This window comes from Mus musculus, chromosome 16 (genome assembly GCF_000001635.26).
Source record: "Mus musculus strain C57BL/6J chromosome 16, GRCm38.p6 C57BL/6J".
NCBI classification, from domain to species: Eukaryota; Metazoa; Chordata; class Mammalia; order Rodentia; family Muridae; genus Mus; species Mus musculus.
In genome coordinates this window covers 45,375,174-45,381,641 of record NC_000082.6, presented here as the reverse complement: position 1 = coordinate 45,381,641, position 6,468 = coordinate 45,375,174, and positions in this window count along the sequence as shown.

Below are 6,468 nucleotides of genomic sequence, written 5' to 3'. Positions count from 1 at the left end.
ACTCCACAGCACACTAGCAAAAGATTGAGGGTTAAAAGGGCAAATAGTTCATTGGTGCTGTTGGAAAAGTAACCTTCACTCAGCAGACCCGTTGAAATGGTCTTGGAACAAAACTAAAGTTGGGTAAATTAAAGGATAGGATGAAGCTTTGTGTGCCTTTCTCAAAGCAACTCCTACCTAGATAGATATGTCCATAAGTGTTTGATCATTCAACTATCCCTTTATTGAGGCCATTGCCTTTCTTAGAGTTCATCTTCCAAGTAAAGACTTCAGAAAGCTCTAAATTAATTTTTTTCATTTTTCCCATAATTTACTTTTTTATTCACTTTACATCCCCATCATAGCTCCCTCTCTCTTCTCTTTTCAGTCTACTCTTACAAATCCCCCCCCCACTGCTTCTCCCATTGTCCTCAGAGAAGATGGAGCCCCCCCAACCTTGGGTACCACCCCACCCTGGGACATCTAGTCCCAACAGGACTAGGCACATCCTCTCCCACTGAAGCCCAATCAGGTAGTCCAGGTAGAGGAAGATATCCAATAGCAGGGAACAGACATGGACAGTCCTTGCTCCACTTTTTAGAGGATCCACATGAAGACCAAGCTGCACATTTGATACAAATGTGTAGGAGGCCACGTTCCAGCAAATGCATGTTCCTTTGTACATGGCCCAATCTCTGTCAGCTCCTATCAACCCAGGTTAGTTGACTCTGTAGATCTTCTTGTGGTGTCATTGACCCCTCAGACTTGCTCAATTCTATCCCCCACTCTTCCACAAGACACCCTGAACTTCACTTGATGTTTGGGTGTGTGTCATCTGCTGCTGGATGAAGCCTCTCAGGAAACAATTATTCTATATTCCTGTCTGAAAGCATAGCAGTGTACCATTAATAGTGTCAGGGGTTGGCCCTCTCACATGGGATGGGTCTCAACATGGGGGAGTCATTAGTTAGCTATTTATTCAGTCTCTGCTCCCTCTTCATCCCTGCACATCTTGTAGACAAGACAAAATTTGGGTTGAAGGTTTTTGTGGGTAGATTAATGCTCCCTCGCCTTCTCTGAAAGACCTTGTTGGATACAGAAGATGGCCGCTTCCGTCTCCAGATCCCTATCTGGTAGAAACCTCGGCTAGGGTCACCCGTCCCCAGACTACTGGATGAGGGACAATACCTGGATTAATTATGTTTGGTTCACTGTAGTTCAGATTATATCTGCATGTTGAATGGCTAATCAATTGCCTATCAGAATATTGAGGCAGTTGTACTTCAGGCAGGCATGTTTGATGGAGACATCAAGTAGCAGGGTTGGAGAGAAATAAAAAAGACAAAAAGTGGTAATTAAGAACATGCTCCCAGCCAGGCAGTGGTGGCACACACCTTTAATCCCAGCACTTGGGAGGCAGAGGCAGGCAGATTTCTGAGTTGGAGGCCAGCCTGGTCTACAGAGTGAGTTCCAGGACAGCCAGGGCTATACAGAAAAAGCAAAAAACAAAACAAAACAGAACAACAAAACAAAACAAAACAAAAACAAAAACAAAAAAACCATGTTCCCTTGTTTGAGAAGGCAGACAAAATAAACTTGGAGTCTCACTTTCTCTGTGTGTGCTTCCTTCCACTGTCTCACCTAGACCAGCTCTCCCACACTCATTCTGAAATTTCAACTGTGAAGGCTCTTTTGTATGTTTATGAATTAGAAAGAATAATTTGAACTTTGCACATTAAAGCAAAACTGGGAAAGTTGTAAAGTTTTTGGTTCACAATAGTTCAATCACATACATCTTAGCTAAAAATTTTAGAAAAATTCCATGGTAGTGGTAGCTCATTTAGAACCAAAGGGGAAACAAAAGAGTTCTTTGGTGCTGAGCTGAAACTGGAGATGAGGTCTGATTGTCTCACAGCTTAGTCACTAACCCTGAGAATGATTCACAACCATGGGCACAAAGAGAACAAAATCCATATTTTTACTAGACACTGTAGTCTTTCCCTTTACATAGTGAGTTCCAGACCAAGCCAGGACAATACAGTATACCTTTTCTCAAACAAATACATAGGCAAAGCAAACTAAGCAAATAAAATAATTATTCTTATATACAAGGATTTTACTTTCTGAAATAAATTGAAAATAATCCCCCCAGTATGTTTAGTGATTAAATTGCTTTGTATCCTCAAAATATTCCAATTTGACCTCCACATTTCCTAGAGTTGCTGAGGCAAATTAATTCTTAGGAGGCCACTAATTCTTAGAGAGTTATGATACAACTCAACCCATGCATAGGTATCATAATCATTTGAGCCTCCAGAGTAGGAAAGATATTGAATCCCATTTTTATAGATATCCAAAATGAGAGTGTAGACAGCAGTAGGAATTCGAAATAGGGTTAAAATTCCAGCTCCAACATGTAGGTTTCCTGTCCAGCATTTGCCCTTCAAACTTCAGTCCACACCCATAACTGTACTGTGACCCTCCTCACATCCGATGTACCAGGGTTTCCTGTTTGCTCTATCAGTATGTTCAGTCTCTGTCACCTACTCTATTTCTACTCCCTGAACTACATCATCATTTTCCTGAATCATTGCTATAGCTTCCTAATTAACCTCTCGGCTTCTCTTTCCTACTCTCTTCAGCATATTTTAAATATGACTGCTTTAAGATATAACAAGTCAAACTCTTGCACAAGATTTCTTGAGTGGCTTTTTAGTTCACATTGTGTAGAAGCAAAAGTCTACATGGGCCTTCAGGATGCTGCTGACGCTTAAGGGCGCTAGTATCTCTGATATTTTGCCAATATTCTGAACACATTTCTACCTCTGAGCCCTGGTATTTGTCTCCCTGTCTAAAGTCTCTCAGATCACTTCACAGTCCTTACCTTTCTGCTGACAGATTACCTCACCTCCCTCTGCTGGCTTTCCTCCATTGCTTGCTTCACTAACTAGCATACTGTACCTGGTGCATGTTTATTTTATTATCTAACTCCCTCGCTATTTCATAAGCATCATGGAGGATTATTTTATTGGCTAATAAATCTTTACTGTGCTTGAGCTATTTATTGCTTGAGAACAAATCAATAAATTCATCCAATTAATACCCCCGGAGTGAAGTTTTTCATTCACAAATTATGGGAGGGAAGAGAAACTAACAAAACTTTGCCTTTGTGCATCCTTTCTGCCCTGTAGAGGAACATGTGACTGTTCTCCAGTACAAAACAACTTTTTAAACTTTGTAGTTATGGAGCTATGGAGATGGCTTAGTCAAGTTTCCCCCCAGGCCCATATAAAAACCCATGTGCAATAGTGCATGCCTGTAATCCCAGCTCTGAGAAGGCAGCACTGGAGTCTCTGGATTACAATCGTGCACTCCCACACCTAGGTTTGGAGCACTGTGGATTCAACTCAGATCCTCTTGTCTGTAACCCCAGTGCTAGGAGACAGTCAAGAAGATCCTGGGGAGTTCTAGGAACAGTGAAAGACCCTGATTTCCAAGTCAATAAATAGATCAGTATGTAGGTAGATGTGTAAATAGATAGATAGATAGATAGATAGATAGATAGATAGATAGATAGATATAGATAGATAGATAGATAGATAGATAGATAGATAGATAGATAGATAGATAGATAGATAGATGAAGATACACACAGAGGGGGGGGGAGGACCAAAAACAAGTACATGCACAATTATAGCATTGACAGACTTAGAGACATAAAATGGAGATCATATTTTCTTCCTGGCTTTTATGGGTTGGCCACTAATCCAATGCTCAGTAGGTCCAATAAGATTTGAACTATAATAAGTCTGCTTCAGTGGATGGACTCTAATACATACATATATATAAAACAGTGGTGGAATCTATAACTGTGTGAGTTCATGTGCTGAGCTTATTCTTCATGGTGACATCAAAACCCCCAACTGATACTCTTGGGTCGTGTGCCTCTTGTCCTCAGTTTTGTTTTCCAGCTCCTCTAGGCCAACACAGGGGCAGGTGGACACTTGAGGCCTGACTTTGGGAACTGTGCTCTGACTTAGGAAGCAGAAAGAAAATCCCCTGGCTGCAGGAGGTGCTGAGTCACAGGCAGAACTGGCATGTTTCTGTGCTGAGAAATAAAAGGACACGTCAAAGTTCAAGATCCTGCTTACATGACGTTCATTGACTGACTTCCCTGGCATAGTGTTGTAATGGGTCTGAGCTTCTTTCCTGTCATTGGGATAGAATACCCTGACAAAAGCCAAGAGAGACAAAGGGGTGATTCTGGCTCACAGTTCAAGTTACAACCCATCTTGATGTATGTGTGTGGGGTGGGGGTGGGGGGCGGAACAGAGATGTGGAGAGTTCACAGCCAATGGAGCTAGAGGAAGCTGGTCACATTGCATCTACAGTCATGAAGCAGAGCACACTCTGCTTTCAATCTAACACTGTCCTGGGTCCCTGCCTAGAGAATGGTCTTGACTCTAGTTAAGACAGGCTTGCCTTAACTAGTCAATTACCCTAAAAAAAAAAAAAAAAAAAAAAAAAAAGACATCCCTTCACAGGCCCCATCTTCCAAGGGACTCTAAATCCTGTCAAGAAGGCAATAGCTCGTTTGACTTTAAAATCTGGATGATGTGACCTTTTCCATAATGACAGCTCTGTTCCAGACTTAAGTAGGATGTCACAACTGACCTCCAGGGTTCTTTCTCCACACATATATCACTAAACCAGAGGTAACTCCCTCAGGAGATGGCCAAAGGTCAAGAGTTTCCTAGGAACTCAATAGTCGATTTGAGATTTTTCTTTCTGATTCTTCTTAGTAAATAAATTAGAAAGATCTCACTTATACCACATACAATTTGGATGTGGCAGTCATCGTTTGTTTTTGTTAACTAAAAGAAAAGAAAAGAGAAGAAAAGGAAAGGAAAGGACAGAAAACAAAACAAAACAAAACAAAACAAAACAAAACAAAACAAAACAAATCAGGAACTTAACAAAACCGGATTCAGGTTTTCTGGGAGTAGCCTTTATGCTCCAGTCTAGTTACAAAGATAGGCTGAAGCTGAGCTGCTCCAGTGGGCTCTTCAAACACCACACAATGCTGGGCGTGGTTGCCTCTGTATCTAAAAATGTTTTAGGAAATATCTTGGTTTCCCTTTTTATAAGTAAATGGCATTAACATTTCTACCTCACCTAAAAATAAACGAGATGGTGGCTTTAATGAAATGATCAGAAGTAGCATATTGCGAGGCCAGATGGCTCCCTGTGCAATTCTAGGAAACATTAAATTTCCCATGAGCAGCTAAACAAGCAGGGAAGAGTCTGGTGGAGGCAGTGGGTCATTTCCAGTGGATGGAATTGGCCTATCAGGACTTGTGAAATGTACCTGAAAGGTATCTGTATTTTAGGTGGGGAAGGGCATCTTTTCCCAGTGAGTTTGTAAAAAGACTGGCCAGTTCAGGGGCTGCTAAGATGTGATTGGGAGCCATCTAGGGCAATGAGACACTTTCCATGTTAGAGTTAATTTACTCGTGAGAAGAGAACATAATCCTTAAGAGAATACCAAATCTATCAGATTCACACTGTGTTTGACTTGGCCAGAGCCTATCCAAGTGCCAGATTAGCCAACAGACTAATTGTAATAGACTCTTGTATTAGCAGAAGTTAGCAATAGAAGTTGTTTCAGAGGTTGGGCAACACATAGCCACTGGGCAAACTGAAACTTCATGCTGTAAGTAGTCCATAAGGCACAATGGCATCTGAGTCTCCATGGGCAAGGTTGAATGGCATTCCCAGATGTTAGAAAAATCTCACAAGGATCTTTCCTTAGATCTCACTCAAGGAGTTCCCACAAACCTTTTCTAGTGTAGATTAGAAATCGAGCAGTTGAAACTTCTGTGTTGTTAATGACTCTTATGTGGTCTGATAGAGTAAACTTGCAGCTCAGCTCTAGTTTATATAGTGTGTTAGGACCCCAGAGTTTACTGGAAGCCAAAACTTTCCTAAACTGCTTTCCTATTCAAGGTTAAAGCTGTCTCCAGTATTAGCTTTTGACTGACTTCCAGCATCTTTGGCAGTGAAAAGTACACAGCAGGACAGATTTTCTCTCTGGTAGAGGGGCTTTGATTGTTTAAACCAGGGTGTTTATTTCCCTTGGCAGCAAAGAGGTGTGTTCCCGTGCACTCTTAGCTGGGGAACGACAGTGTCTGGAGATAGCAGATTAACAACAAAATTTAAATATATATTAAAAACCAAAAGAAAACCCAAATCATGAAGCAAATATCTAAAGCCAGACTTGACTGAGTTTTTACTGAAAGTCCTCAGTTTTCAAAAGCTAAACATACCATAGGGAACATGTCAACCATGGACAAAAGATGAAGAGAAAGAAAACAAGCTATTGACAAACTTGGAGATCATGTTGGTTTTTAATTTTCAAGGATAGAATACAGGTACTAATGCCACGTTGAAGAAGGTTTCTAATATCACATTTTATACTAAAAGCATGAG